The sequence below is a fragment of the Anarhichas minor genome, unplaced genomic scaffold (genome assembly GCF_050575085.1).
Source record: "Anarhichas minor isolate MPS153535 unplaced genomic scaffold, ASM5057508v1 ptg000102l, whole genome shotgun sequence".
Lineage (NCBI taxonomy): Eukaryota > Metazoa > Chordata > Actinopteri > Perciformes > Anarhichadidae > Anarhichas > Anarhichas minor.
In genome coordinates, this window is record NW_027466548.1 from 735,567 (window position 1) to 759,889 (window position 24,323).

A 24,323-nucleotide genomic window follows, 5' to 3' on the forward strand; every position below is an offset into this window, starting at 1 on the left:
AAAGTCAAGTTTTACATGCAGAATGATGTGAACCTTTACATTGTAGCATTCTTGGTTAGATTATTTCCTTCGTTTTTCTTATCTTCGTTTTTTTAATGACATTTTGCCTGCTGTAAGTGACTCTGTGGCGCAATGGACAGCGCATTGGACTTCTAGTTGGTCTAAATAAGTGATTCAAAGGTTGTGGGTTCGAGTCCCACCAGAGTTGACCTTTAGATACTGCATTTCATGACAAATGGCAGTGGTGAAGCTTGAAACCGGAATTCCTGTTTGAAAACATCCGTTCATGCTGAAATAATGACTTCACCTGTAGTTAATCTCAGAGGTTTTTGTCTTGAGTCCAACCAAAGTCAAGTTTTACATGCAGAATGATGTGAACCTTTACATTGTAGCATTCTTGGTTAGATTATTTCCTTCGTTTTTCTTATCTTCGTTTTTTTAATGACATTTTGCCTGCTGTAAGTGACTCTGTGGCGCAATGGACAGCGCATTGGACTTCTAGTTGGTCTAAATAAGTGATTCAAAGGTTGTGGGTTCGAGTCAGAGTTGACCTTTAGATACTGCATTTCATGACAAATGGCAGTGGTGAAGCTTGAAAATGGAATTCCTGCGTGAAAACATCCATTCCTGCTGAAATAATGACTTTACCAGTAGTTAAACTCAGAGGTTTTTGGCTTGAGTCCAACCAAAGTTTTACATGCAGAATGGTGGGAACCTTTACATTGTAATATTGTGGGTTGGATTATTTCCTTCATTTTTTTAATCTTCTTTTATTTAATGACATTTTTCCTGCTGTAAGTGACTCTGTGGCGCAATGGATAGCGTGTAGGACTTCTTGTTGGTCTAAATTAGCCATTCAAAGGTTGTGGGTTTGAGTCCCACCAGAGTTGAGCTTTAGATACTGCATTTCATGACAAATGTCAGTCGTGAACGTTGAAACTGTGGAATTCCTGCTTGAAATAATCCCTTCATGCTGAAATAAGCAATTTACCAGAAGTTAAACTCAGAGGTTTTTGGCTTGAGTCCGACCAAAGTCAAATTTTACATGCAGAATGGTGTGAACCTTTACATTGTAATATTCTAGGTTAGATTATTTCCTTCGTTTTTCTTAATGACATTTTTATTGTTGTAAGTGACTCTGTGGCGCAATGGACAGCGTGTTGGACTTCTAGTTGGTCTAAATAAGTCATTCAAAGGTTGTGGGTTCGAGTCTCACCAGAGTTGACCTTTAGATACTGCATTTCATGACAAATGGCAGTGGTGAAGCTTGAAACCGGAATTCCTGTTTGAAAACATCCGTTCATGCTGAAATAATGACTTCACCTGTAGTTAATCTCAGAGGTTTTTGTCTTGAGTCCAACCAAAGTCAAGTTTTACATGCAGAATGATGTGAACCTTTACATTGTAGCATTCTTGGTTAGATTATTTCCTTCGTTTTTCTTATCTTCGTTTTTTTAATGACATTTTGCCTGCTGTAAGTGACTCTGTGGCGCAATGGACAGCGCATTGGACTTCTAGTTGGTCTAAATAAGTGATTCAAAGGTTGTGGGTTCGAGTCCCACCAGAGTTGACCTTTAGAAACTGCATTTCATGACAAATGGCAGTGGTGAAGCTTGAAAATGGAATTCCTGCGTGAAAACATCCATTCCTGCTGAAATAATGACTTTACCAGTAGTTAAACTCAGAGGTTTTTTGCTTGAGTCCAACCAAAGTCAAATTTTACATGCAGAATGGTGTGAACCTTTACATTGTAATATTCTAGGTTAGATTATTTCCTTCGTTTTTCTTAATGACATTTTTATTGCTGTAAGTGACTCTGTGGCGCAATGGACATCGCGTTGGACTTCTAGTTGGTCTAAATAAGTGATTCAAAGGTTGTGGGTTCGAGTCCCACCAGAGTTAACCTTTAGATACTGCATTTCATGACAAATGGCAGTGGTGAAGCTTGAAAACGAAATTCCTCCTTGAAAACATCCATTCCTGCTGAAATAATGACTTTACCAGTAGTTAAACTCAGAGGTTTTTGTCATGAGTCCAACCGAAGTGAAGTTTTACATGCAGAATGGTGTGAACCTTTACATTGTAATATTCTAGGTTCGATTATTTCCTTTGTTTTTCTTATCTTCGTTTTTTTAATGACATTTTGCCTGCTGTAAGTGACTCTGTGGCGCAATGGACAGCGCATTGGACTTCTAGTTGGTCTAAATAAGTGATTCAAAGGTTGTGGGTTCGAGTCCCATCAGAGTTGACCTTTAGATACTGCATTTCATGACAAATGGCAGTGGTGAAGCTTGAAAATGGAATTCCTGCGTGAAAACATCCATTCCTGCTGAAATAATGACTTTACCAGTAGTTAAACTCAGAGGTTTTTGGCTTGAGTCCAACCAAAGTTTTACATGCAGAATGGTGGGAACCTTTACATTGTAATATTGTGGGTTGGATTATTTCCTTCATTTTTTTAATCTTCTTTTATTTAATGACATTTTTCCTGCTGTAAGTGACTCTGTGGCGCAATGGATAGCGTGTAGGACTTCTTGTTGGTCTAAATTAGCCATTCAAAGGTTGTGGGTTCGAGTCCCACCAGAGTTGAGCTTTAGATACTGCATTTCATGACAAATGTCAGTCGTGAACGTTGAAACTGTGGAATTCCTGCTTGAAATAATCCCTTCATGCTGAAATAAGCAATTTACCAGAAGTTAAACTCAGAGGTTTTTGGCTTGAGTCCGACCAAAGTCAAATTTTACATGCAGAATGGTGTGAACCTTTACATTGTAATATTCTAGGTTAGATTATTTCCTTCGTTTTTCTTAATGACATTTTTATTACTGTAAGTGACTCTGTGGCGCAATGGACAGCGCGTTGGACTTCTAGTTGGTCTAAATAAGTCATTCAAAGGTTGTGGGTTCGAGTCCCACCAGAGTTAACCTTTAGATACTGCATTTCATGACAAATGGCAGTGGTGAAGCTTGAAACCGGAATTCCTGTTTGAAAACATCCGTTCATGCTGAAATAATGACTTCAACTGTAGTTAATCTCAGAGGTTTTTGTCTTGAGTCCAACCAAAGTCAAGTTTTACATGCAGAATGATGTGAACCTTTACATTGTAGCATTCTTGGTTAGATTATTTCCTTCGTTTTTCTTATCTTCGTTTTTTTAATGACATTTTGCCTGCTGTAAGTGACTCTGTGGCGCAATGGACAGCGCATTGGACTTCTAGTTGGTCTAAATAAGTGATTCAAAGGTTGTGGGTTCGAGTCCCACCAGAGTTGACCTTTAGATACTGCATTTCATGACAAATGGCAGTGGTGAAGCTTGAAACCGGAATTCCTGTTTGAAAACATCCGTTCATGCTGAAATAATGACTTCACCTGTAGTTAATCTCAGAGGTTTTTGTCTTGAGTCCAACCAAAGTCAAGTTTTACATGCAGAATGATGTGAACCTTTACATTGTAGCATTCTTGGTTAGATTATTTCCTTCGTTTTTCTTATCTTCGTTTTTTTAATGACATTTTGCCTGCTGTAAGTGACTCTGTGGCGCAATGGACAGCACATTGGACTTCTAGTTGGTCTAAATAAGTGATTCAAAGGTTGTGGGTTCGAGTCAGAGTTGACCTTTAGATACTGCATTTCATGACAAATGGCAGTGGTGAAGCTTGAAAATGGAATTCCTGCGTGAAAACATCCATTCCTGCTGAAATAATGACTTTACCAGTAGTTAAACTCAGAGGTTTTTGGCTTGAGTCCAACCAAAGTTTTACATGCAGAATGGTGGGAACCTTTACATTGTAATATTGTGGGTTGGATTATTTCCTTCATTTTTTTAATCTTCTTTTATTTAATGACATTTTTCCTGCTGTAAGTGACTCTGTGGCGCAATGGATAGCGTGTAGGACTTCTTGTTGGTCTAAATTAGCCATTCAAAGGTTGTGGGTTTGAGTCCCACCAGAGTTGAGCTTTAGATACTGCATTTCATGACAAATGTCAGTCGTGAACGTTGAAACTGTGGAATTCCTGCTTGAAATAATCCCTTCATGCTGAAATAAGCAATTTACCAGAAGTTAAACTCAGAGGTTTTTGGCTTGAGTCCGACCAAAGTCAAATTTTACATGCAGAATGGTGTGAACCTTTACATTGTAATATTCTAGGTTAGATTATTTCCTTCGTTTTTCTTAATGACATTTTTATTGTTGTAAGTGACTCTGTGGCGCAATGGACAGCGTGTTGGACTTCTAGTTGGTCTAAATAAGTCATTCAAAGGTTGTGGGTTCGAGTCTCACCAGAGTTGACCTTTAGATACTGCATTTCATGACAAATGGCAGTGGTGAAGCTTGAAACCGGAATTCCTGTTTGAAAACATCCGTTCATGCTGAAATAATGACTTCACCTGTAGTTAATCTCAGAGGTTTTTGTCTTGAGTCCAACCAAAGTCAAGTTTTACATGCAGAATGATGTGAACCTTTACATTGTAGCATTCTTGGTTAGATTATTTCCTTCGTTTTTCTTATCTTCGTTTTTTTAATGACATTTTGCCTGCTGTAAGTGACTCTGTGGCGCAATGGACAGCGCATTGGACTTCTAGTTGGTCTAAATAAGTGATTCAAAGGTTGTGGGTTCGAGTCCCACCAGAGTTGACCTTTAGAAACTGCATTTCATGACAAATGGCAGTGGTGAAGCTTGAAAATGGAATTCCTGCGTGAAAACATCCATTCCTGCTGAAATAATGACTTTACCAGTAGTTAAACTCAGAGGTTTTTTGCTTGAGTCCAACCAAAGTCAAATTTTACATGCAGAATGGTGTGAACCTTTACATTGTAATATTCTAGGTTAGATTATTTCCTTCGTTTTTCTTAATGACATTTTTATTGCTGTAAGTGACTCTGTGGCGCAATGGACATCGCGTTGGACTTCTAGTTGGTCTAAATAAGTGATTCAAAGGTTGTGGGTTCGAGTCCCACCAGAGTTAACCTTTAGATACTGCATTTCATGACAAATGGCAGTGGTGAAGCTTGAAAACGAAATTCCTCCTTGAAAACATCCATTCCTGCTGAAATAATGACTTTACCAGTAGTTAAACTCAGAGGTTTTTGTCATGAGTCCAACCGAAGTGAAGTTTTACATGCAGAATGGTGTGAACCTTTACATTGTAATATTCTAGGTTCGATTATTTCCTTTGTTTTTCTTATCTTCGTTTTTTTAATGACATTTTGCCTGCTGTAAGTGACTCTGTGGCGCAATGGACAGCGCATTGGACTTCTAGTTGGTCTAAATAAGTGATTCAAAGGTTGTGGGTTCGAGTCCCATCAGAGTTGACCTTTAGATACTGCATTTCATGACAAATGGCAGTGGTGAAGCTTGAAAATGGAATTCCTGCGTGAAAACATCCATTCCTGCTGAAATAATGACTTTACCAGTAGTTAAACTCAGAGGTTTTTGGCTTGAGTCCAACCAAAGTTTTACATGCAGAATGGTGGGAACCTTTACATTGTAATATTGTGGGTTGGATTATTTCCTTCATTTTTTTAATCTTCTTTTATTTAATGACATTTTTCCTGCTGTAAGTGACTCTGTGGCGCAATGGATAGCGTGTAGGACTTCTTGTTGGTCTAAATTAGCCATTCAAAGGTTGTGGGTTCGAGTCCCACCAGAGTTGAGCTTTAGATACTGCATTTCATGACAAATGTCAGTCGTGAAGGTTGAAACTGTGGAATTCCTGCTTGAAATAATCCCTTCATGCTGAAATAAGCAATTTACCAGAAGTTAAACTCAGAGGTTTTTGGCTTGAGTCCGACCAAAGTCAAATTTTACATGCAGAATGGTGTGAACCTTTACATTGTAATATTCTAGGTTAGATTATTTCCTTCGTTTTTCTTAATGACATTTTTATTGTTGTAAGTGACTCTGTGGCGCAATGGACAGCGTGTTGGACTTCTAGTTGGTCTAAATAAGTCATTCAAAGGTTGTGGGTTCGAGTCTCACCAGAGTTGACCTTTAGATACTGCATTTCATGACAAATGGCAGTGGTGAAGCTTGAAACCGGAATTCCTGTTTGAAAACATCCGTTCATGCTGAAATAATGACTTCACCTGTAGTTAATCTCAGAGGTTTTTGTCTTGAGTCCAACCAAAGTCAAGTTTTACATGCAGAATGATGTGAACCTTTACATTGTAGCATTCTTGGTTAGATTATTTCCTTCGTTTTTCTTATCTTCGTTTTTTTAATGACATTTTGCCTGCTGTAAGTGACTCTGTGGCGCAATGGACAGCGCATTGGACTTCTAGTTGGTCTAAATAAGTGATTCAAAGGTTGTGGGTTCGAGTCCCACCAGAGTTGACCTTTAGAAACTGCATTTCATGACAAATGGCAGTGGTGAAGCTTGAAAATGGAATTCCTGCGTGAAAACATCCATTCCTGCTGAAATAATGACTTTACCAGTAGTTAAACTCAGAGGTTTTTTGCTTGAGTCCAACCAAAGTCAAATTTTACATGCAGAATGGTGTGAACCTTTACATTGTAATATTCTAGGTTAGATTATTTCCTTCGTTTTTCTTAATGACATTTTTATTGCTGTAAGTGACTCTGTGGCGCAATGGACATCGCGTTGGACTTCTAGTTGGTCTAAATAAGTGATTCAAAGGTTGTGGGTTCGAGTCCCACCAGAGTTAACCTTTAGATACTGCATTTCATGACAAATGGCAGTGGTGAAGCTTGAAAACGAAATTCCTCCTTGAAAACATCCATTCCTGCTGAAATAATGACTTTACCAGGAGTTAAACTCAGAGGTTTTTGTCTTGAGTCCAACCAAAGTCAAGTTTTACATGCAGAATGATGTGAACCTTTACATTGTAGCATTCTTGGTTAGATTATTTCCTTCGTTTTTCTTATCTTCGTTTTTTTAATGACATTTTGCCTGCTGTAAGTGACTCTGTGGCGCAATGGACAGCGCATTGGACTTCTAGTTGGTCTAAATAAGTGATTCAAAGGTTGTGGGTTCGAGTCCCATCAGAGTTGACCTTTAGATACTGCATTTCATGACAAATGGCAGTGGTGAAGCTTGAAACCGGAATTCCTGTTTGAAAACATCCGTTCATGCTGAAATAATGACTTCACCTGTAGTTAATCTCAGAGGTTTTTGTCTTGAGTCCAACCAAAGTCAAGTTTTACATGCAGAATGATGTGAACCTTTACATTGTAGCATTCTTGGTTAGATTATTTCCTTCGTTTTTCTTATCTTCGTTTTTTTAATGACATTTTGCCTGCTGTAAGTGACTCTGTGGCGCAATGGACAGCGCATTGGACTTCTAGTTGGTCTAAATAAGTGATTCAAAGGTTGTGGGTTCGAGTCCCATCAGAGTTGACCTTTAGATACTGCATTTCATGACAAATGGCAGTGGTGAAGCTTGAAAATGGAATTCCTGCGTGAAAACATCCATTCCTGCTGAAATAATGACTTTACCAGTAGTTAAACTCAGAGGTTTTTGGCTTGAGTCCAACCAAAGTTTTACATGCAGAATGGTGGGAACCTTTACATTGTAATATTGTGGGTTGGATTATTTCCTTCATTTTTTTAATCTTCTTTTATTTAATGACATTTTTCCTGCTGTAAGTGACTCTGTGGCGCAATGGATAGCGTGTAGGACTTCTTGTTGGTCTAAATTAGCCATTCAAAGGTTGTGGGTTCGAGTCCCACCAGAGTTGAGCTTTAGATACTGCATTTCATGACAAATGTCAGTCGTGAACGTTGAAACTGTGGAATTCCTGCTTGAAATAATCCCTTCATGCTGAAATAAGCAATTTACCAGAAGTTAAACTCAGAGGTTTTTGGCTTGAGTCCGACCAAAGTCAAATTTTACATGCAGAATGGTGTGAACCTTTACATTGTAATATTCTAGGTTAGATTATTTCCTTCGTTTTTCTTAATGACATTTTTATTGTTGTAAGTGACTCTGTGGCGCAATGGACAGCGTGTTGGACTTCTAGTTGGTCTAAATAAGTCATTCAAAGGTTGTGGGTTCGAGTCTCACCAGAGTTGACCTTTAGATACTGCATTTCATGACAAATGGCAGTGGTGAAGCTTGAAACCGGAATTCCTGTTTGAAAACATCCGTTCATGCTGAAATAATGACTTCACCTGTAGTTAATCTCAGAGGTTTTTGTCTTGAGTCCAACCAAAGTCAAGTTTTACATGCAGAATGATGTGAACCTTTACATTGTAGCATTCTTGGTTAGATTATTTCCTTCGTTTTTCTTATCTTCGTTTTTTTAATGACATTTTGCCTGCTGTAAGTGACTCTGTGGCGCAATGGACAGCGCATTGGACTTCTAGTTGGTCTAAATAAGTGATTCAAAGGTTGTGGGTTCGAGTCCCACCAGAGTTGACCTTTAGAAACTGCATTTCATGACAAATGGCAGTGGTGAAGCTTGAAAATGGAATTCCTGCGTGAAAACATCCATTCCTGCTGAAATAATGACTTTACCAGTAGTTAAACTCAGAGGTTTTTTGCTTGAGTCCAACCAAAGTCAAATTTTACATGCAGAATGGTGTGAACCTTTACATTGTAATATTCTAGGTTAGATTATTTCCTTCGTTTTTCTTAATGACATTTTTATTGCTGTAAGTGACTCTGTGGCGCAATGGACATCGCGTTGGACTTCTAGTTGGTCTAAATAAGTGATTCAAAGGTTGTGTGTTCGAGTCCCACCAGAGTTAACCTTTAGATACTGCATTTCATGACAAATGGCAGTGGTGAAGCTTGAAAACGAAATTCCTCCTTGAAAACATCCATTCCTGCTGAAATAATGACTTTACCAGTAGTTAAACTCAGAGGTTTTTGTCATGAGTCCAACCGAAGTGAAGTTTTACATGCAGAATGGTGTGAACCTTTACATTGTAATATTCTAGGTTCGATTATTTCCTTCGTTTTTCTTAATGACATTTTTATTGCTGTAAGTGACTCTGTGGCGCAATGGACAGCGCATTGGACTTCTAGTTGGTCTAAATAAGTGATTCAAAGGTTGTGGGTTCGAGTCCCATCAGAGTTGACCTTTAGATACTGCATTTCATGACAAATGGCAGTGGTGAAGCTTGAAACCGGAATTCCTGTTTGAAAACATCCGTTCATGCTGAAATAATGACTTCACCTGTAGTTAATCTCAGAGGTTTTTGTCTTGAGTCCAACCAAAGTCAAGTTTTACATGCAGAATGATGTGAACCTTTACATTGTAGCATTCTTGGTTAGATTATTTCCTTCGTTTTTCTTATCTTCGTTTTTTTAATGACATTTTGCCTGCTGTAAGTGACTCTGTGGCGCAATGGACAGCGCATTGGACTTCTAGTTGGTCTAAATAAGTGATTCAAAGGTTGTGGGTTCGAGTCCCACCAGAGTTGACCTTTAGAAACTGCATTTCATGACAAATGGCAGTGGTGAAGCTTGAAAATGGAATTCCTGCGTGAAAACATCCATTCCTGCTGAAATAATGACTTTACCAGTAGTTAAACTCAGAGGTTTTTTGCTTGAGTCCAACCAAAGTCAAATTTTACATGCAGAATGGTGTGAACCTTTACATTGTAATATTCTAGGTTAGATTATTTCCTTCGTTTTTCTTAATGACATTTTTATTGCTGTAAGTGACTCTGTGGCGCAATGGACATCGCGTTGGACTTCTAGTTGGTCTAAATAAGTGATTCAAAGGTTGTGTGTTCGAGTCCCACCAGAGTTAACCTTTAGATACTGCATTTCATGACAAATGGCAGTGGTGAAGCTTGAAAACGAAATTCCTCCTTGAAAACATCCATTCCTGCTGAAATAATGACTTTACCAGTAGTTAAACTCAGAGGTTTTTGTCATGAGTCCAACCGAAGTGAAGTTTTACATGCAGAATGGTGTGAACCTTTACATTGTAATATTCTAGGTTCGATTATTTCCTTCGTTTTTCTTAATGACATTTTTATTGCTGTAAGTGACTCTGTGGCGCAATGGACAGCGCATTGGACTTCTAGTTGGTCTAAATAAGTGATTCAAAGGTTGTGGGTTCGAGTCCCATCAGAGTTGACCTTTAGATACTGCATTTCATGACAAATGGCAGTGGTGAAGCTTGAAACCGGAATTCCTGTTTGAAAACATCCGTTCATGCTGAAATAATGACTTCACCTGTAGTTAATCTCAGAGGTTTTTGTCTTGAGTCCAACCAAAGTCAAGTTTTACATGCAGAATGATGTGAACCTTTACATTGTAGCATTCTTGGTTAGATTATTTCCTTCGTTTTTCTTATCTTCGTTTTTTTAATGACATTTTGCCTGCTGTAAGTGACTCTGTGGCGCAATGGACAGCGCATTGGACTTCTAGTTGGTCTAAATAAGTGATTCAAAGGTTGTGGGTTCGAGTCCCATCAGAGTTGACCTTTAGATACTGCATTTCATGACAAATGGCAGTGGTGAAGCTTGAAAATGGAATTCCTGCGTGAAAACATCCATTCCTGCTGAAATAATGACTTTACCAGTAGTTAAACTCAGAGGTTTTTGGCTTGAGTCCAACCAAAGTTTTACATGCAGAATGGTGGGAACCTTTACATTGTAATATTGTGGGTTGGATTATTTCCTTCATTTTTTTAATCTTCTTTTATTTAATGACATTTTTCCTGCTGTAAGTGACTCTGTGGCGCAATGGATAGCGTGTAGGACTTCTTGTTGGTCTAAATTAGCCATTCAAAGGTTGTGGGTTCGAGTCCCACCAGAGTTGAGCTTTAGATACTGCATTTCATGACAAATGTCAGTCGTGAACGTTGAAACTGTGGAATTCCTGCTTGAAATAATCCCTTCATGCTGAAATAAGCAATTTACCAGAAGTTAAACTCAGAGGTTTTTGGCTTGAGTCCGACCAAAGTCAAATTTTACATGCAGAATGGTGTGAACCTTTACATTGTAATATTCTAGGTTAGATTATTTCCTTCGTTTTTCTTAATGACATTTTTATTGTTGTAAGTGACTCTGTGGCGCAATGGACAGCGTGTTGGACTTCTAGTTGGTCTAAATAAGTCATTCAAAGGTTGTGGGTTCGAGTCTCACCAGAGTTGACCTTTAGATACTGCATTTCATGACAAATGGCAGTGGTGAAGCTTGAAACCGGAATTCCTGTTTGAAAACATCCGTTCATGCTGAAATAATGACTTCACCTGTAGTTAATCTCAGAGGTTTTTGTCTTGAGTCCAACCAAAGTCAAGTTTTACATGCAGAATGATGTGAACCTTTACATTGTAGCATTCTTGGTTAGATTATTTCCTTCGTTTTTCTTATCTTCGTTTTTTTAATGACATTTTGCCTGCTGTAAGTGACTCTGTGGCGCAATGGACAGCGCATTGGACTTCTAGTTGGTCTAAATAAGTGATTCAAAGGTTGTGGGTTCGAGTCCCACCAGAGTTGACCTTTAGAAACTGCATTTCATGACAAATGGCAGTGGTGAAGCTTGAAAATGGAATTCCTGCGTGAAAACATCCATTCCTGCTGAAATAATGACTTTACCAGTAGTTAAACTCAGAGGTTTTTTGCTTGAGTCCAACCAAAGTCAAATTTTACATGCAGAATGGTGTGAACCTTTACATTGTAATATTCTAGGTTAGATTATTTCCTTCGTTTTTCTTAATGACATTTTTATTGCTGTAAGTGACTCTGTGGCGCAATGGACATCGCGTTGGACTTCTAGTTGGTCTAAATAAGTGATTCAAAGGTTGTGGGTTCGAGTCCCACCAGAGTTAACCTTTAGATACTGCATTTCATGACAAATGGCAGTGGTGAAGCTTGAAAACGAAATTCCTCCTTGAAAACATCCATTCCTGCTGAAATAATGACTTTACCAGTAGTTAAACTCAGAGGTTTTTGTCATGAGTCCAACCGAAGTGAAGTTTTACATGCAGAATGGTGTGAACCTTTACATTGTAATATTCTAGGTTCGATTATTTCCTTCGTTTTTCTTAATGACATTTTTATTGCTGTAAGTGACTCTGTGGCGCAATGGACAGCGCGTTGGACTTCTAGTTGGTCTAAATAAGTCATTCAAAGGTTGTGGGTTCGAGTCCCACCAGAGTTGACCTTTAGATACTGCATTTCATGACAAATGGCAGTGGTGAAGCTTGAAACCGGAATTCCTGTTTGAAAACATCCGTTCATGCTGAAATAATGACTTCACCTGTAGTTAATCTCAGAGGTTTTTGTCTTGAGTCCAACCAAAGTCAAGTTTTACATGCAGAATGATGTGAACCTTTACATTGTAGCATTCTTGGTTAGATTATTTCCTTCGTTTTTCTTATCTTCGTTTTTTTAATGACATTTTGCCTGCTGTAAGTGACTCTGTGGCGCAATGGACAGCGCATTGGACTTCTAGTTGGTCTAAATAAGTGATTCAAAGGTTGTGGGTTCGAGTCCCATCAGAGTTGACCTTTAGATACTGCATTTCATGACAAATGGCAGTGGTGAAGCTTGAAAATGGAATTTCTGCGTGAAAACATCCATTCCTGCTGAAATAATGACTTTACCAGTAGTTAAACTCAGAGGTTTTTGGCTTGAGTCCAACCAAAGTTTTACATGCAGAATGGTGGGAACCTTTACATTGTAATATTGTGGGTTGGATTATTTCCTTCATTTTTTTAATCTTCTTTTATTTAATGACATTTTTCCTGCTGTAAGTGACTCTGTGGCGCAATGGATAGCGTGTAGGACTTCTTGTTGGTCTAAATTAGCCATTCAAAGGTTGTGGGTTCGAGTCCCACCAGAGTTGAGCTTTAGATACTGCATTTCATGACAAATGTCAGTCGTGAACGTTGAAACTGTGGAATTCCTGCTTGAAATAATCCCTTCATGCTGAAATAAGCAATTTACCAGAAGTTAAACTCAGAGGTTTTTGGCTTGAGTCCGACCAAAGTCAAATTTTACATGCAGAATGGTGTGAACCTTTACATTGTAATATTCTAGGTTAGATTATTTCCTTCGTTTTTCTTAATGACATTTTTATTGTTGTAAGTGACTCTGTGGCGCAATGGACAGCGTGTTGGACTTCTAGTTGGTCTAAATAAGTCATTCAAAGGTTGTGGGTTCGAGTCTCACCAGAGTTGACCTTTAGATACTGCATTTCATGACAAATGGCAGTGGTGAAGCTTGAAACCGGAATTCCTGTTTGAAAACATCCGTTCATGCTGAAATAATGACTTCACCTGTAGTTAATCTCAGAGGTTTTTGTCTTGAGTCCAACCAAAGTCAAGTTTTACATGCAGAATGATGTGAACCTTTACATTGTAGCATTCTTGGTTAGATTATTTCCTTCGTTTTTCTTATCTTTGTTTTTTAATGACATTTTGCCTGCTGTAAGTGACTCTGTGGCGCAATGGACAGCGCATTGGACTTCTAGTTGGTCTAAATAAGTGATTCAAAGGTTGTGGGTTCGAGTCCCACCAGAGTTGACCTTTAGAAACTGCATTTCATGACAAATGGCAGTGGTGAAGCTTGAAAATGGAATTCCTGCGTGAAAACATCCATTCCTGCTGAAATAATGACTTTACCAGTAGTTAAACTCAGAGGTTTTTTGCTTGAGTCCAACCAAAGTCAAATTTTACATGCAGAATGGTGTGAACCTTTACATTGTAATATTCTAGGTTAGATTATTTCCTTCGTTTTTCTTAATGACATTTTTATTGCTGTAAGTGACTCTGTGGCGCAATGGACATCGCGTTGGACTTCTAGTTGGTCTAAATAAGTGATTCAAAGGTTGTGGGTTCGAGTCCCACCAGAGTTAACCTTTAGATACTGCATTTCATGACAAATGGCAGTGGTGAAGCTTGAAAACGAAATTCCTCCTTGAAAACATCCATTCCTGCTGAAATAATGACTTTACCAGTAGTTAAACTCAGAGATTTTTGTCATGAGTCCAACCGAAGTGAAGTTTTACATGCAGAATGGTGTGAACCTTTACATTGTAATATTCTAGGTTCGATTATTTCCTTCGTTTTTCTTAATGACATTTTTATTGCTGTAAGTGACTCTGTGGCGCAATGGACAGCGCGTTGGACTTGTAGTTGGTCTAAATAAGTCATTCTAAGGTTGTGGGTTCGAGTCCCACCAGAGTTGACTTTTAGATACTGCATTTCATGACAAATGGCAGTGGTAAAGCTTGAAACCGGAATTCCTGTTTGAAAACATCCGTTCATGCTGAAATAATGACTTTACCAGTAGTTAATCCCAGAGGTTTTTGTCTTGAGTCCAACCAAAGTCAAGTTTTACATGCAGAATGATGTGAACCTTTACATTGTAGCATTCTTGGTTAGATTATTTCCTTCATTTTTCTTATCTTCGTTTTTTTAATGACATTTTGCCTGCTGTAAGTGACTCTGTGGCGCAATGGACAGCGCATTGGACTTCTAGTTGGTCTAAATAAGTGATTCAAAGGTTGTGGGTTCGAGTCCCATCAGAGTTGACCTTTAGATACTGCATTTCATGACAAATGGCAGTGGTGAAGCTTGAAAATGGAATTCCTGCGTGAAAACATCCATTCCTGCTGAAATAATGACTTTACCAGTAGTTAAACTCAGAGGTTTTTGGCTTGAGTCCAACCAAAGTTTTACATGCAGAATGGTGGGAACCTTTACATTGTAATATTGTGGGTTGGATTATTTCCTTCATTTTTTTAATCTTCTTTTATTTAATGACATTTTTCCTGCTGTAAGTGACTCTGTGGCGCAATGGATAGCGTGTAGGACTTCTTGTTGGTCTAAATTAGCCATTCAAAGGTTGTGGGTTCGAGTCCCACCAGAGTTGAGCTTTAGATACTGCATTTCATGACAAATGTCAGTCGTGAACGTTGAAACTGTGGAATTCCTGCTTGAAATAATCCCTTCATGCTGAAATAAGCAATTTACCAGAAGTTAAACTCAGAGGTTTTTGGCTTGAGTCCGACCAAAGTCAAATTTTACATGCAGAATGGTGTGAACCTTTACATTGTAATATTCTAGGTTAGATTATTTCCTTCGTTTTTCTTAATGACATTTTTATTGTTGTAAGTGACTCTGTGGCGCAATGGACAGCGTGTTGGACTTCTAGTTGGTCTAAATAAGTCATTCAAAGGTTGTGGGTTCGAGTCTCACCAGAGTTGACCTTTAGATACTGCATTTCATGACAAATGGCAGTGGTGAAGCTTGAAACCGGAATTCCTGTTTGAAAACATCCGTTCATGCTGAAATAATGACTTCACCTGTAGTTAATCTCAGAGGTTTTTGTCTTGAGTCCAACCAAAGTCAAGTTTTACATGCAGAATGATGTGAACCTTTACATTGTAGCATTCTTGGTTAGATTATTTCCTTCGTTTTTCTTATCTTTGTTTTTTAATGACATTTTGCCTGCTGTAAGTGACTCTGTGGCGCAATGGACAGCGCATTGGACTTCTAGTTGGTCTAAATAAGTGATTCAAAGGTTGTGGGTTCGAGTCCCACCAGAGTTGACCTTTAGAAACTGCATTTCATGACAAATGGCAGTGGTGAAGCTTGAAAATGGAATTCCTGCGTGAAAACATCCATTCCTGCTGAAATAATGACTTTACCAGTAGTTAAACTCAGAGGTTTTTTGCTTGAGTCCAACCAAAGTCAAATTTTACATGCAGAATGGTGTGAACCTTTACATTGTAATATTCTAGGTTAGATTATTTCCTTCGTTTTTCTTAATGACATTTTTATTGCTGTAAGTGACTCTGTGGCGCAATGGACATCGCGTTGGACTTCTAGTTGGTCTAAATAAGTGATTCAAAGGTTGTGGGTTCGAGTCCCACCAGAGTTAACCTTTAGATACTGCATTTCATGACAAATGGCAGTGGTGAAGCTTGAAAACGAAATTCCTCCTTGAAAACATCCATTCCTGCTGAAATAATGACTTTACCAGTAGTTAAACTCAGAGATTTTTGTCATGAGTCCAACCGAAGTGAAGTTTTACATGCAGAATGGTGTGAACCTTTACATTGTAATATTCTAGGTTCGATTATTTCCTTCGTTTTTCTTAATGACATTTTTATTGCTGTAAGTGACTCTGTGGCGCAATGGACAGCGCGTTGGACTTGTAGTTGGTCTAAATAAGTCATTCTAAGGTTGTGGGTTCGAGTCCCACCAGAGTTGACTTTTAGATACTGCATTTCATGACAAATGGCAGTGGTAAAGCTTGAAACCGGAATTCCTGTTTGAAAACATCCGTTCATGCTGAAATAATGACTTTACCAGTAGTTAATCCCAGAGGTTTTTGTCTTGAGTCCAACCAAAGTCAAGTTTTACATGCAGAATGATGTGAACCTTTACATTGTAGCATTCTTGGTTAGATTATTTCCTTCGTTTTTCTTATCTTCGTTTTTTTAATGACATTTTGCCTGCTGTAAGTGACTCTGTGGCGCAATGGACAGCGCATTGGACTTCTAGTTGGTCTAAATAAGTGATTCAAAGGTTGTGGGTTCGAGTCCCATCAGAGTTGACCTTTAGATACTGCATTTCATGACAAATGGCAGTGGTGAAGCTTGAAAATGGAATTCCTGCGTGAAAACATCCATTCCTGCTGAAATAATGACTTTACCAGTAGTTAAACTCAGAGGTTTTTGGCTTGAGTCCAACCAAAGTTTTACATGCAGAATGGTGGGAACCTTTACATTGTAATATTGTGGGTTGGATTATTTCCTTCATTTTTTTAATCTTCTTTTATTTAATGACATTTTTCCTGCTGTAAGTGACTCTGTGGCGCAATGGATAGCGTGTAGGACTTCTTGTTGGTCTAAATTAGCCATTCAAAGGTTGTGGGTTCGAGTCCCACCAGAGTTGAGCTTTAGATACTGCATTTCATGACAAATGTCAGTCGTGAACGTTGAAACTGTGGAATTCCTGCTTGAAATAATCCCTTCATGCTGAAATAAGCAATTTACCAGAAGTTAAACTCAGAGGTTTTTGGCTTGAGTCCGACCAAAGTCAAATTTTACATGCAGAATGGTGTGAACCTTTACATTGTAATATTCTAGGTTAGATTATTTCCTTCGTTTTTCTTAATGACATTTTTATTGTTGTAAGTGACTCTGTGGCGCAATGGACAGCGTGTTGGACTTCTAGTTGGTCTAAATAAGTCATTCAAAGGTTGTGGGTTCGAGTCTCACCAGAGTTGACCTTTAGATACTGCATTTCATGACAAATGGCAGTGGTGAAGCTTGAAACCGGAATTCCTGTTTGAAAACATCCGTTCATGCTGAAATAATGACTTCACCTGTAGTTAATCTCAGAGGTTTTTGTCTTGAGTCCAACCAAAGTCAAATTTTACATGCAGAATGATGTGAACCTTTACATTGTAGCATTCTTGGTTAGATTATTTCCTTCGTTTTTCTTATCTTCGTTTTTTAATGACATTTTGCCTGCTGTAAGTGACTCTGTGGCGCAATGGACAGCGCATTGGACTTCTAGTTGGTCTAAATAAGTGATTCAAAGGTTGTGGGTTCGAGTCCCACCAGAGTTGACCTTTAGAAACTGCATTTCATGACAAATGGCAGTGGTGAAGCTTGAAAATGGAATTCCTGCGTGAAAACATCCATTCCTGCTGAAATAATGACTTTACCAGTAGTTAAACTCAGAGGTTTTTTGCTTGAGTCCAACCAAAGTCAAATTTTACATGCAGAATGGTGTGAACCTTTACATTGTAATATTCTAGGTTAGATTATTTCCTTCGTTTTTCTTAATGACATTTTTATTGCTGTAAGTGACTCTGTGGCGCAATGGACATCGCGTTGGACTTCTAGTTGGTCTAAATAAGTGATTCAAAGGTTGTGGGTTCGAGTCCCACCAGAGTTAACCTTTAGATACTGCATTTCATGACAAATGGCAGTGGTGAAGCTTGAAAACGAAATTCCTCCTTGAAAACATCCATTCCTGCTGAAATAATGACTTTACCAGTAGTTAAACTCAGAGATTTTTGTCATGAGTCCAACCGAAGTGAAGTTTTACATGCAGAATGGTGTGAACCTTTACATTGTAATATTCTAGGTTCGATTATTTCCTTCGTTTTTCTTAATGACATTTTTATTGCTGTAAGTGACTCTGTGGCGCAATGGACAGCGCGTTGGACTTGTAGTTGGTCTAAATAAGTCATTCTAAGGTTGTGGGTTCGAGTCCCACCAGAGTTGACTTTTAGATACTGCATTTCATGACAAATGGCAGTGGTAAAGCTTGAAACCGGAATTCCTGTTTGAAAACATCCGTTCATGCTGAAATAATGACTTTACCAGTAGTTAATCCCAGAGGTTTTTGTCTTGAGTCCAACCAAAGTCAAGTTTTACATGCAGAATGATGTGAACCTTTACATTGTAGCATTCTTGGTTAGATTATTTCCTTCGTTTTTCTTATCTTCGTTTTTTTAATGACATTTTGCCTGCTGTAAGTGACTCTGTGGCGCAATGGACAGCGCATTGGACTTCTAGTTGGTCTAAATAAGTGATTCAAAGGTTGTGGGTTCGAGTCCCATCAGAGTTGACCTTTAGATACTGCATTTCATGACAAATGGCAGTGGTGAAGCTTGAAAATGGAATTCCTGCGTGAAAACATCCATTCCTGCTGAAATAATGACTTTACCAGTAGTTAAACTCAGAGGTTTTTGGCTTGAGTCCAACCAAAGTTTTACATGCAGAATGGTGGGAACCTTTACATTGTAATATTGTGGGTTGGATTATTTCCTTCATTTTTTTAATCTTCTTTTATTTAATGACATTTTTCCTGCTGTAAGTGACTCTGTGGCGCAATGGATAGCGTGTAGGACTTCTTGTTGGTCTAAATTAGCCATTCAAAGGTTGTGGGTTCGAGTCCCACCAGAGTTGAGCTTTAGATACTGCATTTCATGACAAATGTCAGTCGTGAACGTTGAAACTGTGGAATTCCTGCTTGAAATAATCCCTTCATGCTGAAATAAGCAATTTACCAGAAGTTAAACTCAGAGGTTTTTGGCTTGAGTCCGACCAAAGTCAAATTTTACATGCAGAATGGTGTGAACCTTTACATTGTAATATTCTAGGTTAGATTATTTCCTTCGTTTTTCTTAATGACATTTTTATTGTTGTAAGTGACTCTGTGGCGCAATGGACAGCGTGTTGGACTTCTAGTTGGTCTAAATAAGTCATTCAAAGGTTGTGGGTTCGAGTCTCACCAGAGTTGACCTTTAGATACTGCATTTCATGACAAATGGCAGTGGTGAAGCTTGAAACCGGAATTCCTGTTTGAAAACATCCGTTCATGCTGAAATAATGACTTCACCTGTAGTTAATCTCAGAGGTTTTTGTCTTGAGTCCAACCAAAGTCAAATTTTACATGCAGAATGATGTGAACCTTTACATTGTAGCATTCTTGGTTAGATTATTTCCTTCGTTTTTCTTATCTTCGTTTTTTAATGACATTTTGCCTGCTGTAAGTGACTCTGTGGCGCAATGGACAGCGCATTGGACTTCTAGTTGGTCTAAATAAGTGATTCAAAGGTTGTGGGTTCGAGTCCCACCAGAGTTGACCTTTAGAAACTGCATTTCATGACAAATGGCAGTGGTGAAGCTTGAAAATGGAATTCCTGCGTGAAAACATCCATTCCTGCTGAAATAATGACTTTACCAGTAGTTAAACTCAGAGGTTTTTTGCTTGAGTCCAACCAAAGTCAAATTTTACATGCAGAATGGTGTGAACCTTTACATTGTAATATTCTAGGTTAGATTATTTCCTTCGTTTTTCTTAATGACATTTTTATTGCTGTAAGTGACTCTGTGGCGCAATGGACATCGCGTTGGACTTCTAGTTGGTCTAAATAAGTGATTCAAAGGTTGTGGGTTCGAGTCCCACCAGAGTTAACCTTTAGATACTGCATTTCATGACAAATGGCAGTGGTGAAGCTTGAAAACGAAATTCCTCCTTGAAAACATCCATTCCTGCTGAAATAATGACTTTACCAGTAGTTAAACTCAGAGATTTTTGTCATGAGTCCAACCGAAGTGAAGTTTTACATGCAGAATGGTGTGAACCTTTACATTGTAATATTCTAGGTTCGATTATTTCCTTCGTTTTTCTTAATGACATTTTTATTGCTGTAAGTGACTCTGTGGCGCAATGGACAGCGCGTTGGACTTCTAGTTGGTCTAAATAAGTCATTCAAAGGTTGTGGGTTTGAGTCCCACCAGAGTTGACCTTTAGATACTGCATTTCATGACAAATGGCAGTGGTGAAGCTTGAAACCGGAATTCCTGTTTGAAAACATCCGTTCATGCTGAAATAATGACTTCACCTGTAGTTAATCTCAGAGGTTTTTGTCTTGAGTCCAACCAAAGTCAAATTTTACATGCAGAATGATGTGAACCTTTACATTGTAGCATTCTTGGTTAGATTATTTCCTTCGTTTTTCTTATCTTCGTTTTTTAATGACATTTTGCCTGCTGTAAGTGACTCTGTGGCGCAATGGACAGCGCATTGGACTTCTAGTTGGTCTAAATAAGTGATTCAAAGGTTGTGGGTTCGAGTCCCACCAGAGTTGACCTTTAGAAACTGCATTTCATGACAAATGGCAGTGGTGAAGCTTGAAAATGGAATTCCTGCGTGAAAACATCCATTCCTGCTGAAATAATGACTTTACCAGTAGTTAAACTCAGAGGTTTTTTGCTTGAGTCCAACCAAAGTCAAATTTTACATGCAGAATGGTGTGAACCTTTACATTGTAATATTCTAGGTTAGATTATTTCCTTCGTTTTTCTTAATGACATTTTTATTGCTGTAAGTGACTCTGTGGCGCAATGGACATCGCGTTGGACTTCTAGTTGGTCTAAATAAGTGATTCAAAGGTTGTGGGTTCGAGTCCCACCAGAGTTAACCTTTAGATACTGCATTTCATGACAAATGGCAGTGGTGAAGCTTGAAAACGAAATTCCTCCTTGAAAACATCCATTCCTGCTGAAATAATGACTTTACCAGTAGTTAAACTCAGAGATTTTTGTCATGAGTCCAACCGAAGTGAAGTTTTACATGCAGAATGGTGTGAACCTTTACATTGTAATATTCTAGGTTCCATTATTTCCTTCGTTTTTCTTAATGACATTTTTATTGCTGTAAGTGACTCTGTGGCGCAATGGACAGCGCGTTGGACTTCTAGTTGGTCTAAATAAGTCATTCAAAGGTTGTGGGTTCGAGTCCCACCAGAGTTGACCTTTAGATACTGCATTTCATGACAAATGGCAGTGGTAAAGCTTGAAACCGGAATTCCTGTTTGAAAACATCCGTTCATGCTGAAATAATGACTTTACCAGTAGTTAAACTCAGAGGTTTTTGGCTTGAGTCCAACCAAAGTTTTACATGCAGAATGGTGGGAACCTTTACATTGTAATATTCTAGGTTGGATTATTTCCTTCATTTTTTTAATCTTCTTTTATTTAATGACATTTTTCCTGCTGTAAGTGACTCTGTGGTGCAATGGATAGCGTGTAGGACTTCTTGTTGGTCTAAATTAGCCATTCAAAGGTTGTGGGTTCGAGTCCCACCAGAGTTGAGCTTTAGATACTGCATTTCATGACAAATGTCAGTCGTGAATGTTGAAACTGTGGAATTCCTGCTTGAAATAATCCCTTCATGCTGAAATAAGCAATTTACCAGAAGTTAAACTCAGAGGTTTTTGGCTTGAGTCCGACCAAAGTCAAATTTTACATGCAGAATGGTGTGAACCTTTACATTGTAATATTCTAGGTTAGATTATTTCCTTCGTTTTTCTTAATGACATTTTTATTGTTGTAAGTGACTCTGTGGCGCAATGGACAGCGTGTTGGACTTCTAGTTGGTCTAAATAAGTCATTCAAAGGTTGTGGGTTCGAGTCTCACCAGAGTTGACCTTTAGATACTGCATTTCATGACAAATGGCAGTGGTGAAGCTTGAAACCGGAATTCCTGTTTGAAAACATCCGTTCATGCTGAAATAATGACTTCACCTGTAGTTAATCTCAGAGGTTTTTGTCTTGAGTCCAACCAAAGTCAAGTTTTACATGCAGAATGATGTGAACCTTTACATTGTAGCATTCTTGGTTAGATTATTTCCTTCGTTTTTCTTATCTTCGTTTTTTTAATGACATTTTGCCTGCTGTAAGTGACTCTGTGGCGCAATGGACAGCGCGTTGGACTTCTAGTTGGTCTAAATAAGTGATTCAAAGGTTGTGGGTTCGAGTCCCACCAGAGTTAACCTTTAGATACTGCATTTCATGACAAATGGCAGTGGTGAAGCTTGAAAACGGAATTCCTCCTTGAAAACATCCATTCCTGCTGAAATAATGACTTTACCAGTAGTTAAACTCAGAGGTTTTTGTCATGAGTCCAACCGAAGTGAAGTTTTACATGCAGAATGGTGTGAACCTTTACATTGTAATATTCTAGGTTCGATTATTTCCTTAGTTTTTCTTAATGACATTTTTATTGCTGTAAGTGACTCTGTGGCGCAATGGACAGCGCATTGGACTTCTAGTTGGTCTAAATAAGTGATTCAAAGGTTGTGGATTCGAGTCCCACCAGAGTTGACCTTTAGATACTGCATTTCATGACAAATGGCAGTGGTGAAGCTTGAAAATGGAATTCCTGCGTGAAAACATCCATTCCTGCTGAAATAATGACTTTACCAGTAGTTAAACTCAGAGGTTTTTTGCTTGAGTCCAACCAAAGTCAAATTTTACATGCAGAATGGTGTGAACCTTTACATTGTAATATTCTAGGTTAGATTATTTCCTTCGTTTTTCTTAATGACATTTTTATTGCTGTAAGTGACTCTGTGGCGCAATGGACAGTGCGTTGGACTTCTAGTTGGTCTAAATAAGTGATTCAAAGGTTGTGGGTTCGAGTCCCACCAGAGTTAACCTTTAGATACTGCATTTCATGACAAATGGCAGTGGTGAAGCTTGAAAACAGAATTCCTCCTTGAAAACATCCATTCCTGCTGAAATAATGACTTTACCAGTAGTTAAACTCAGAGGTTTTTGTCATGAGTCCAACCGAAGTGAAGTTTTACATGCAGAATGGTGGGAACCTTTACATTGTAATATTCTAGGTTGGATTATTTCCTTCATTTTTTTAATCTTCTTTTATTTAATGACATTTTTCCTGCTGTAAGTGACTCTGTGGTGCAATGGATAGCGTGTAGGACTTCTTGTTGGTCTAAATTAGCCATTCAAAGGTTGTGGGTTCGAGTCCCACCAGAGTTGAGCTTTAGATACTGCATTTCATGACAAATGTCAGTCGTGAACGTTGAAACTGTGGAATTCCTGCTTGAAATAATCCCTTCATGCTGAAATAAGCAATTTACCAGAAGTTAAACTCAGAGGTTTTTGGCTTGAGTCCGACCAAAGTCAAATTTTACATGCAGAATGGTGTGAACCTTTACATTGTAATATTCTAGGTTAGATTATTTCCTTCGTTTTTCTTAATGACATTTTTATTGTTGTAAGTGACTCTGTGGCGCAATGGACAGCGTGTTGGACTTCTAGTTGGTCTAAATAAGTCATTCAAAGGTTGTGGGTTCGAGTCTCACCAGAGTTGACCTTTAGATACTGCATTTCATGACAAATGGCAGTGGTGAAGCTTGAAACCGGAATTCCTGTTTGAAAACATCCGTTCATGCTGAAATAATGACTTCACCTGTAGTTAATCTCAGAGGTTTTTGTCTTGAGTCCAACCAAAGTCAAGTTTTACATGCAGAATGATGTGAACCTTTACATTGTAGCATTCTTGGTTAGATTATTTCCTTCGTTTTTCTTATCTTCGTTTTTTTAATGACATTTTGCCTGCTGTAAGTGACTCTGTGGCGCAATGGACAGCGCGTTGGACTTCTAGTTGGTCTAAATAAGTGATTCAAAGGTTGTGGGTTCGAGTCCCACCAGAGTTAACCTTTAGATACTGCATTTCATGACAAATGGCAGTGGTGAAGCTTGAAAACGGAATTCCTCCTTGAAAACATCCATTCCTGCTGAAATAATGACTTTACCAGTAGTTAAACTCAGAGGTTTTTTGCTTGAGTCCAACCAAAGTCAAATTTTACATGCAGAATGGTGTGAACCTTTACATTGTAATATTCTAGGTTAGATTATTTCCTTCGTTTTTCTTAATGACATTTTTATTGCTGTAAGTGACTCTGTGGCGCAATGGACAGCGCGTTGGACTTCTAGTTGGTCTAAATAAGTGATTCAAAGGTTGTGGGTTCGAGTCCCACCAGAGTTAACCTTTAGATACTGCATTTCATGACAAATGGCAGTGGTGAAGCTTGAAAACGGAATTCCTCCTTGAAAACA

General features: G+C 38.5%; 56 non-coding genes across 56 annotated transcripts; all 56 read left to right on the plus strand.

Annotated features, from left to right (window-relative positions):
- Positions 1-118: 118 nt before the first annotated feature.
- On the plus strand, positions 119-208 carry trnar-ucu (transfer RNA arginine (anticodon UCU)). The gene is given in 2 exon segments: positions 119-155; positions 173-208. It is a non-coding gene; the product is annotated as a tRNA-Arg (tRNA).
- A 926-nt stretch (positions 209-1,134) lies between these two features.
- Positions 1,135-1,224, plus strand: trnar-ucu (transfer RNA arginine (anticodon UCU)). Its single transcript is given in 2 exon segments — positions 1,135-1,171; positions 1,189-1,224. It is a non-coding gene; the product is annotated as a tRNA-Arg (tRNA).
- Positions 1,225-1,480: 256 nt separating this feature from the next.
- On the plus strand, positions 1,481-1,570 carry trnar-ucu (transfer RNA arginine (anticodon UCU)). Its single transcript is given in 2 exon segments — positions 1,481-1,517; positions 1,535-1,570. It is a non-coding gene; the product is annotated as a tRNA-Arg (tRNA).
- Positions 1,571-1,812: 242 nt separating this feature from the next.
- On the plus strand, positions 1,813-1,902 carry trnar-ucu (transfer RNA arginine (anticodon UCU)). The gene is given in 2 exon segments: positions 1,813-1,849; positions 1,867-1,902. It is a non-coding gene; the product is annotated as a tRNA-Arg (tRNA).
- A 256-nt stretch (positions 1,903-2,158) lies between these two features.
- Positions 2,159-2,248, plus strand: trnar-ucu (transfer RNA arginine (anticodon UCU)). Its single transcript is given in 2 exon segments — positions 2,159-2,195; positions 2,213-2,248. It is a non-coding gene; the product is annotated as a tRNA-Arg (tRNA).
- A 585-nt stretch (positions 2,249-2,833) lies between these two features.
- Positions 2,834-2,923, plus strand: trnar-ucu (transfer RNA arginine (anticodon UCU)). Its single transcript is given in 2 exon segments — positions 2,834-2,870; positions 2,888-2,923. It is a non-coding gene; the product is annotated as a tRNA-Arg (tRNA).
- Positions 2,924-3,179: 256 nt separating this feature from the next.
- trnar-ucu (transfer RNA arginine (anticodon UCU)) lies at positions 3,180-3,269 on the plus strand. Its single transcript is given in 2 exon segments — positions 3,180-3,216; positions 3,234-3,269. It is a non-coding gene; the product is annotated as a tRNA-Arg (tRNA).
- A 926-nt stretch (positions 3,270-4,195) lies between these two features.
- On the plus strand, positions 4,196-4,285 carry trnar-ucu (transfer RNA arginine (anticodon UCU)). Its single transcript is given in 2 exon segments — positions 4,196-4,232; positions 4,250-4,285. It is a non-coding gene; the product is annotated as a tRNA-Arg (tRNA).
- A 256-nt stretch (positions 4,286-4,541) lies between these two features.
- Positions 4,542-4,631, plus strand: trnar-ucu (transfer RNA arginine (anticodon UCU)). The gene is given in 2 exon segments: positions 4,542-4,578; positions 4,596-4,631. It is a non-coding gene; the product is annotated as a tRNA-Arg (tRNA).
- Positions 4,632-4,873: 242 nt separating this feature from the next.
- Positions 4,874-4,963, plus strand: trnar-ucu (transfer RNA arginine (anticodon UCU)). The gene is given in 2 exon segments: positions 4,874-4,910; positions 4,928-4,963. It is a non-coding gene; the product is annotated as a tRNA-Arg (tRNA).
- A 256-nt stretch (positions 4,964-5,219) lies between these two features.
- Positions 5,220-5,309, plus strand: trnar-ucu (transfer RNA arginine (anticodon UCU)). The gene is given in 2 exon segments: positions 5,220-5,256; positions 5,274-5,309. It is a non-coding gene; the product is annotated as a tRNA-Arg (tRNA).
- A 585-nt stretch (positions 5,310-5,894) lies between these two features.
- On the plus strand, positions 5,895-5,984 carry trnar-ucu (transfer RNA arginine (anticodon UCU)). The gene is given in 2 exon segments: positions 5,895-5,931; positions 5,949-5,984. It is a non-coding gene; the product is annotated as a tRNA-Arg (tRNA).
- A 256-nt stretch (positions 5,985-6,240) lies between these two features.
- On the plus strand, positions 6,241-6,330 carry trnar-ucu (transfer RNA arginine (anticodon UCU)). Its single transcript is given in 2 exon segments — positions 6,241-6,277; positions 6,295-6,330. It is a non-coding gene; the product is annotated as a tRNA-Arg (tRNA).
- Positions 6,331-6,572: 242 nt separating this feature from the next.
- Positions 6,573-6,662, plus strand: trnar-ucu (transfer RNA arginine (anticodon UCU)). Its single transcript is given in 2 exon segments — positions 6,573-6,609; positions 6,627-6,662. It is a non-coding gene; the product is annotated as a tRNA-Arg (tRNA).
- Positions 6,663-6,918: 256 nt separating this feature from the next.
- Positions 6,919-7,008, plus strand: trnar-ucu (transfer RNA arginine (anticodon UCU)). Its single transcript is given in 2 exon segments — positions 6,919-6,955; positions 6,973-7,008. It is a non-coding gene; the product is annotated as a tRNA-Arg (tRNA).
- Positions 7,009-7,264: 256 nt separating this feature from the next.
- trnar-ucu (transfer RNA arginine (anticodon UCU)) lies at positions 7,265-7,354 on the plus strand. The gene is given in 2 exon segments: positions 7,265-7,301; positions 7,319-7,354. It is a non-coding gene; the product is annotated as a tRNA-Arg (tRNA).
- Positions 7,355-7,939: 585 nt separating this feature from the next.
- Positions 7,940-8,029, plus strand: trnar-ucu (transfer RNA arginine (anticodon UCU)). The gene is given in 2 exon segments: positions 7,940-7,976; positions 7,994-8,029. It is a non-coding gene; the product is annotated as a tRNA-Arg (tRNA).
- Positions 8,030-8,285: 256 nt separating this feature from the next.
- trnar-ucu (transfer RNA arginine (anticodon UCU)) lies at positions 8,286-8,375 on the plus strand. The gene is given in 2 exon segments: positions 8,286-8,322; positions 8,340-8,375. It is a non-coding gene; the product is annotated as a tRNA-Arg (tRNA).
- A 574-nt stretch (positions 8,376-8,949) lies between these two features.
- On the plus strand, positions 8,950-9,039 carry trnar-ucu (transfer RNA arginine (anticodon UCU)). The gene is given in 2 exon segments: positions 8,950-8,986; positions 9,004-9,039. It is a non-coding gene; the product is annotated as a tRNA-Arg (tRNA).
- Positions 9,040-9,295: 256 nt separating this feature from the next.
- trnar-ucu (transfer RNA arginine (anticodon UCU)) lies at positions 9,296-9,385 on the plus strand. Its single transcript is given in 2 exon segments — positions 9,296-9,332; positions 9,350-9,385. It is a non-coding gene; the product is annotated as a tRNA-Arg (tRNA).
- A 574-nt stretch (positions 9,386-9,959) lies between these two features.
- trnar-ucu (transfer RNA arginine (anticodon UCU)) lies at positions 9,960-10,049 on the plus strand. Its single transcript is given in 2 exon segments — positions 9,960-9,996; positions 10,014-10,049. It is a non-coding gene; the product is annotated as a tRNA-Arg (tRNA).
- Positions 10,050-10,305: 256 nt separating this feature from the next.
- Positions 10,306-10,395, plus strand: trnar-ucu (transfer RNA arginine (anticodon UCU)). The gene is given in 2 exon segments: positions 10,306-10,342; positions 10,360-10,395. It is a non-coding gene; the product is annotated as a tRNA-Arg (tRNA).
- Positions 10,396-10,980: 585 nt separating this feature from the next.
- On the plus strand, positions 10,981-11,070 carry trnar-ucu (transfer RNA arginine (anticodon UCU)). The gene is given in 2 exon segments: positions 10,981-11,017; positions 11,035-11,070. It is a non-coding gene; the product is annotated as a tRNA-Arg (tRNA).
- A 256-nt stretch (positions 11,071-11,326) lies between these two features.
- Positions 11,327-11,416, plus strand: trnar-ucu (transfer RNA arginine (anticodon UCU)). The gene is given in 2 exon segments: positions 11,327-11,363; positions 11,381-11,416. It is a non-coding gene; the product is annotated as a tRNA-Arg (tRNA).
- Positions 11,417-11,658: 242 nt separating this feature from the next.
- trnar-ucu (transfer RNA arginine (anticodon UCU)) lies at positions 11,659-11,748 on the plus strand. Its single transcript is given in 2 exon segments — positions 11,659-11,695; positions 11,713-11,748. It is a non-coding gene; the product is annotated as a tRNA-Arg (tRNA).
- A 242-nt stretch (positions 11,749-11,990) lies between these two features.
- trnar-ucu (transfer RNA arginine (anticodon UCU)) lies at positions 11,991-12,080 on the plus strand. Its single transcript is given in 2 exon segments — positions 11,991-12,027; positions 12,045-12,080. It is a non-coding gene; the product is annotated as a tRNA-Arg (tRNA).
- A 256-nt stretch (positions 12,081-12,336) lies between these two features.
- trnar-ucu (transfer RNA arginine (anticodon UCU)) lies at positions 12,337-12,426 on the plus strand. The gene is given in 2 exon segments: positions 12,337-12,373; positions 12,391-12,426. It is a non-coding gene; the product is annotated as a tRNA-Arg (tRNA).
- Positions 12,427-13,011: 585 nt separating this feature from the next.
- On the plus strand, positions 13,012-13,101 carry trnar-ucu (transfer RNA arginine (anticodon UCU)). The gene is given in 2 exon segments: positions 13,012-13,048; positions 13,066-13,101. It is a non-coding gene; the product is annotated as a tRNA-Arg (tRNA).
- A 255-nt stretch (positions 13,102-13,356) lies between these two features.
- Positions 13,357-13,446, plus strand: trnar-ucu (transfer RNA arginine (anticodon UCU)). Its single transcript is given in 2 exon segments — positions 13,357-13,393; positions 13,411-13,446. It is a non-coding gene; the product is annotated as a tRNA-Arg (tRNA).
- Positions 13,447-13,688: 242 nt separating this feature from the next.
- trnar-ucu (transfer RNA arginine (anticodon UCU)) lies at positions 13,689-13,778 on the plus strand. The gene is given in 2 exon segments: positions 13,689-13,725; positions 13,743-13,778. It is a non-coding gene; the product is annotated as a tRNA-Arg (tRNA).
- A 242-nt stretch (positions 13,779-14,020) lies between these two features.
- On the plus strand, positions 14,021-14,110 carry trnat-ugu (transfer RNA threonine (anticodon UGU)). Its single transcript is given in 2 exon segments — positions 14,021-14,057; positions 14,075-14,110. It is a non-coding gene; the product is annotated as a tRNA-Thr (tRNA).
- A 256-nt stretch (positions 14,111-14,366) lies between these two features.
- Positions 14,367-14,456, plus strand: trnar-ucu (transfer RNA arginine (anticodon UCU)). The gene is given in 2 exon segments: positions 14,367-14,403; positions 14,421-14,456. It is a non-coding gene; the product is annotated as a tRNA-Arg (tRNA).
- Positions 14,457-15,041: 585 nt separating this feature from the next.
- Positions 15,042-15,131, plus strand: trnar-ucu (transfer RNA arginine (anticodon UCU)). Its single transcript is given in 2 exon segments — positions 15,042-15,078; positions 15,096-15,131. It is a non-coding gene; the product is annotated as a tRNA-Arg (tRNA).
- A 255-nt stretch (positions 15,132-15,386) lies between these two features.
- trnar-ucu (transfer RNA arginine (anticodon UCU)) lies at positions 15,387-15,476 on the plus strand. The gene is given in 2 exon segments: positions 15,387-15,423; positions 15,441-15,476. It is a non-coding gene; the product is annotated as a tRNA-Arg (tRNA).
- Positions 15,477-15,718: 242 nt separating this feature from the next.
- trnar-ucu (transfer RNA arginine (anticodon UCU)) lies at positions 15,719-15,808 on the plus strand. The gene is given in 2 exon segments: positions 15,719-15,755; positions 15,773-15,808. It is a non-coding gene; the product is annotated as a tRNA-Arg (tRNA).
- A 242-nt stretch (positions 15,809-16,050) lies between these two features.
- On the plus strand, positions 16,051-16,140 carry trnat-ugu (transfer RNA threonine (anticodon UGU)). The gene is given in 2 exon segments: positions 16,051-16,087; positions 16,105-16,140. It is a non-coding gene; the product is annotated as a tRNA-Thr (tRNA).
- A 256-nt stretch (positions 16,141-16,396) lies between these two features.
- Positions 16,397-16,486, plus strand: trnar-ucu (transfer RNA arginine (anticodon UCU)). The gene is given in 2 exon segments: positions 16,397-16,433; positions 16,451-16,486. It is a non-coding gene; the product is annotated as a tRNA-Arg (tRNA).
- Positions 16,487-17,071: 585 nt separating this feature from the next.
- trnar-ucu (transfer RNA arginine (anticodon UCU)) lies at positions 17,072-17,161 on the plus strand. The gene is given in 2 exon segments: positions 17,072-17,108; positions 17,126-17,161. It is a non-coding gene; the product is annotated as a tRNA-Arg (tRNA).
- Positions 17,162-17,416: 255 nt separating this feature from the next.
- trnar-ucu (transfer RNA arginine (anticodon UCU)) lies at positions 17,417-17,506 on the plus strand. Its single transcript is given in 2 exon segments — positions 17,417-17,453; positions 17,471-17,506. It is a non-coding gene; the product is annotated as a tRNA-Arg (tRNA).
- Positions 17,507-17,748: 242 nt separating this feature from the next.
- Positions 17,749-17,838, plus strand: trnar-ucu (transfer RNA arginine (anticodon UCU)). The gene is given in 2 exon segments: positions 17,749-17,785; positions 17,803-17,838. It is a non-coding gene; the product is annotated as a tRNA-Arg (tRNA).
- Positions 17,839-18,080: 242 nt separating this feature from the next.
- Positions 18,081-18,170, plus strand: trnat-ugu (transfer RNA threonine (anticodon UGU)). Its single transcript is given in 2 exon segments — positions 18,081-18,117; positions 18,135-18,170. It is a non-coding gene; the product is annotated as a tRNA-Thr (tRNA).
- A 256-nt stretch (positions 18,171-18,426) lies between these two features.
- On the plus strand, positions 18,427-18,516 carry trnar-ucu (transfer RNA arginine (anticodon UCU)). Its single transcript is given in 2 exon segments — positions 18,427-18,463; positions 18,481-18,516. It is a non-coding gene; the product is annotated as a tRNA-Arg (tRNA).
- A 585-nt stretch (positions 18,517-19,101) lies between these two features.
- Positions 19,102-19,191, plus strand: trnar-ucu (transfer RNA arginine (anticodon UCU)). Its single transcript is given in 2 exon segments — positions 19,102-19,138; positions 19,156-19,191. It is a non-coding gene; the product is annotated as a tRNA-Arg (tRNA).
- A 255-nt stretch (positions 19,192-19,446) lies between these two features.
- On the plus strand, positions 19,447-19,536 carry trnar-ucu (transfer RNA arginine (anticodon UCU)). The gene is given in 2 exon segments: positions 19,447-19,483; positions 19,501-19,536. It is a non-coding gene; the product is annotated as a tRNA-Arg (tRNA).
- A 242-nt stretch (positions 19,537-19,778) lies between these two features.
- On the plus strand, positions 19,779-19,868 carry trnar-ucu (transfer RNA arginine (anticodon UCU)). The gene is given in 2 exon segments: positions 19,779-19,815; positions 19,833-19,868. It is a non-coding gene; the product is annotated as a tRNA-Arg (tRNA).
- A 242-nt stretch (positions 19,869-20,110) lies between these two features.
- Positions 20,111-20,200, plus strand: trnar-ucu (transfer RNA arginine (anticodon UCU)). The gene is given in 2 exon segments: positions 20,111-20,147; positions 20,165-20,200. It is a non-coding gene; the product is annotated as a tRNA-Arg (tRNA).
- Positions 20,201-20,455: 255 nt separating this feature from the next.
- Positions 20,456-20,545, plus strand: trnar-ucu (transfer RNA arginine (anticodon UCU)). Its single transcript is given in 2 exon segments — positions 20,456-20,492; positions 20,510-20,545. It is a non-coding gene; the product is annotated as a tRNA-Arg (tRNA).
- Positions 20,546-20,787: 242 nt separating this feature from the next.
- On the plus strand, positions 20,788-20,877 carry trnar-ucu (transfer RNA arginine (anticodon UCU)). The gene is given in 2 exon segments: positions 20,788-20,824; positions 20,842-20,877. It is a non-coding gene; the product is annotated as a tRNA-Arg (tRNA).
- A 242-nt stretch (positions 20,878-21,119) lies between these two features.
- Positions 21,120-21,209, plus strand: trnar-ucu (transfer RNA arginine (anticodon UCU)). The gene is given in 2 exon segments: positions 21,120-21,156; positions 21,174-21,209. It is a non-coding gene; the product is annotated as a tRNA-Arg (tRNA).
- Positions 21,210-21,794: 585 nt separating this feature from the next.
- Positions 21,795-21,884, plus strand: trnar-ucu (transfer RNA arginine (anticodon UCU)). Its single transcript is given in 2 exon segments — positions 21,795-21,831; positions 21,849-21,884. It is a non-coding gene; the product is annotated as a tRNA-Arg (tRNA).
- Positions 21,885-22,140: 256 nt separating this feature from the next.
- trnar-ucu (transfer RNA arginine (anticodon UCU)) lies at positions 22,141-22,230 on the plus strand. Its single transcript is given in 2 exon segments — positions 22,141-22,177; positions 22,195-22,230. It is a non-coding gene; the product is annotated as a tRNA-Arg (tRNA).
- A 242-nt stretch (positions 22,231-22,472) lies between these two features.
- On the plus strand, positions 22,473-22,562 carry trnar-ucu (transfer RNA arginine (anticodon UCU)). Its single transcript is given in 2 exon segments — positions 22,473-22,509; positions 22,527-22,562. It is a non-coding gene; the product is annotated as a tRNA-Arg (tRNA).
- Positions 22,563-22,804: 242 nt separating this feature from the next.
- Positions 22,805-22,894, plus strand: trnar-ucu (transfer RNA arginine (anticodon UCU)). Its single transcript is given in 2 exon segments — positions 22,805-22,841; positions 22,859-22,894. It is a non-coding gene; the product is annotated as a tRNA-Arg (tRNA).
- Positions 22,895-23,484: 590 nt separating this feature from the next.
- On the plus strand, positions 23,485-23,574 carry trnar-ucu (transfer RNA arginine (anticodon UCU)). Its single transcript is given in 2 exon segments — positions 23,485-23,521; positions 23,539-23,574. It is a non-coding gene; the product is annotated as a tRNA-Arg (tRNA).
- A 256-nt stretch (positions 23,575-23,830) lies between these two features.
- On the plus strand, positions 23,831-23,920 carry trnar-ucu (transfer RNA arginine (anticodon UCU)). Its single transcript is given in 2 exon segments — positions 23,831-23,867; positions 23,885-23,920. It is a non-coding gene; the product is annotated as a tRNA-Arg (tRNA).
- Positions 23,921-24,162: 242 nt separating this feature from the next.
- Positions 24,163-24,252, plus strand: trnar-ucu (transfer RNA arginine (anticodon UCU)). Its single transcript is given in 2 exon segments — positions 24,163-24,199; positions 24,217-24,252. It is a non-coding gene; the product is annotated as a tRNA-Arg (tRNA).
- Positions 24,253-24,323: the final 71 nt, after the last annotated feature.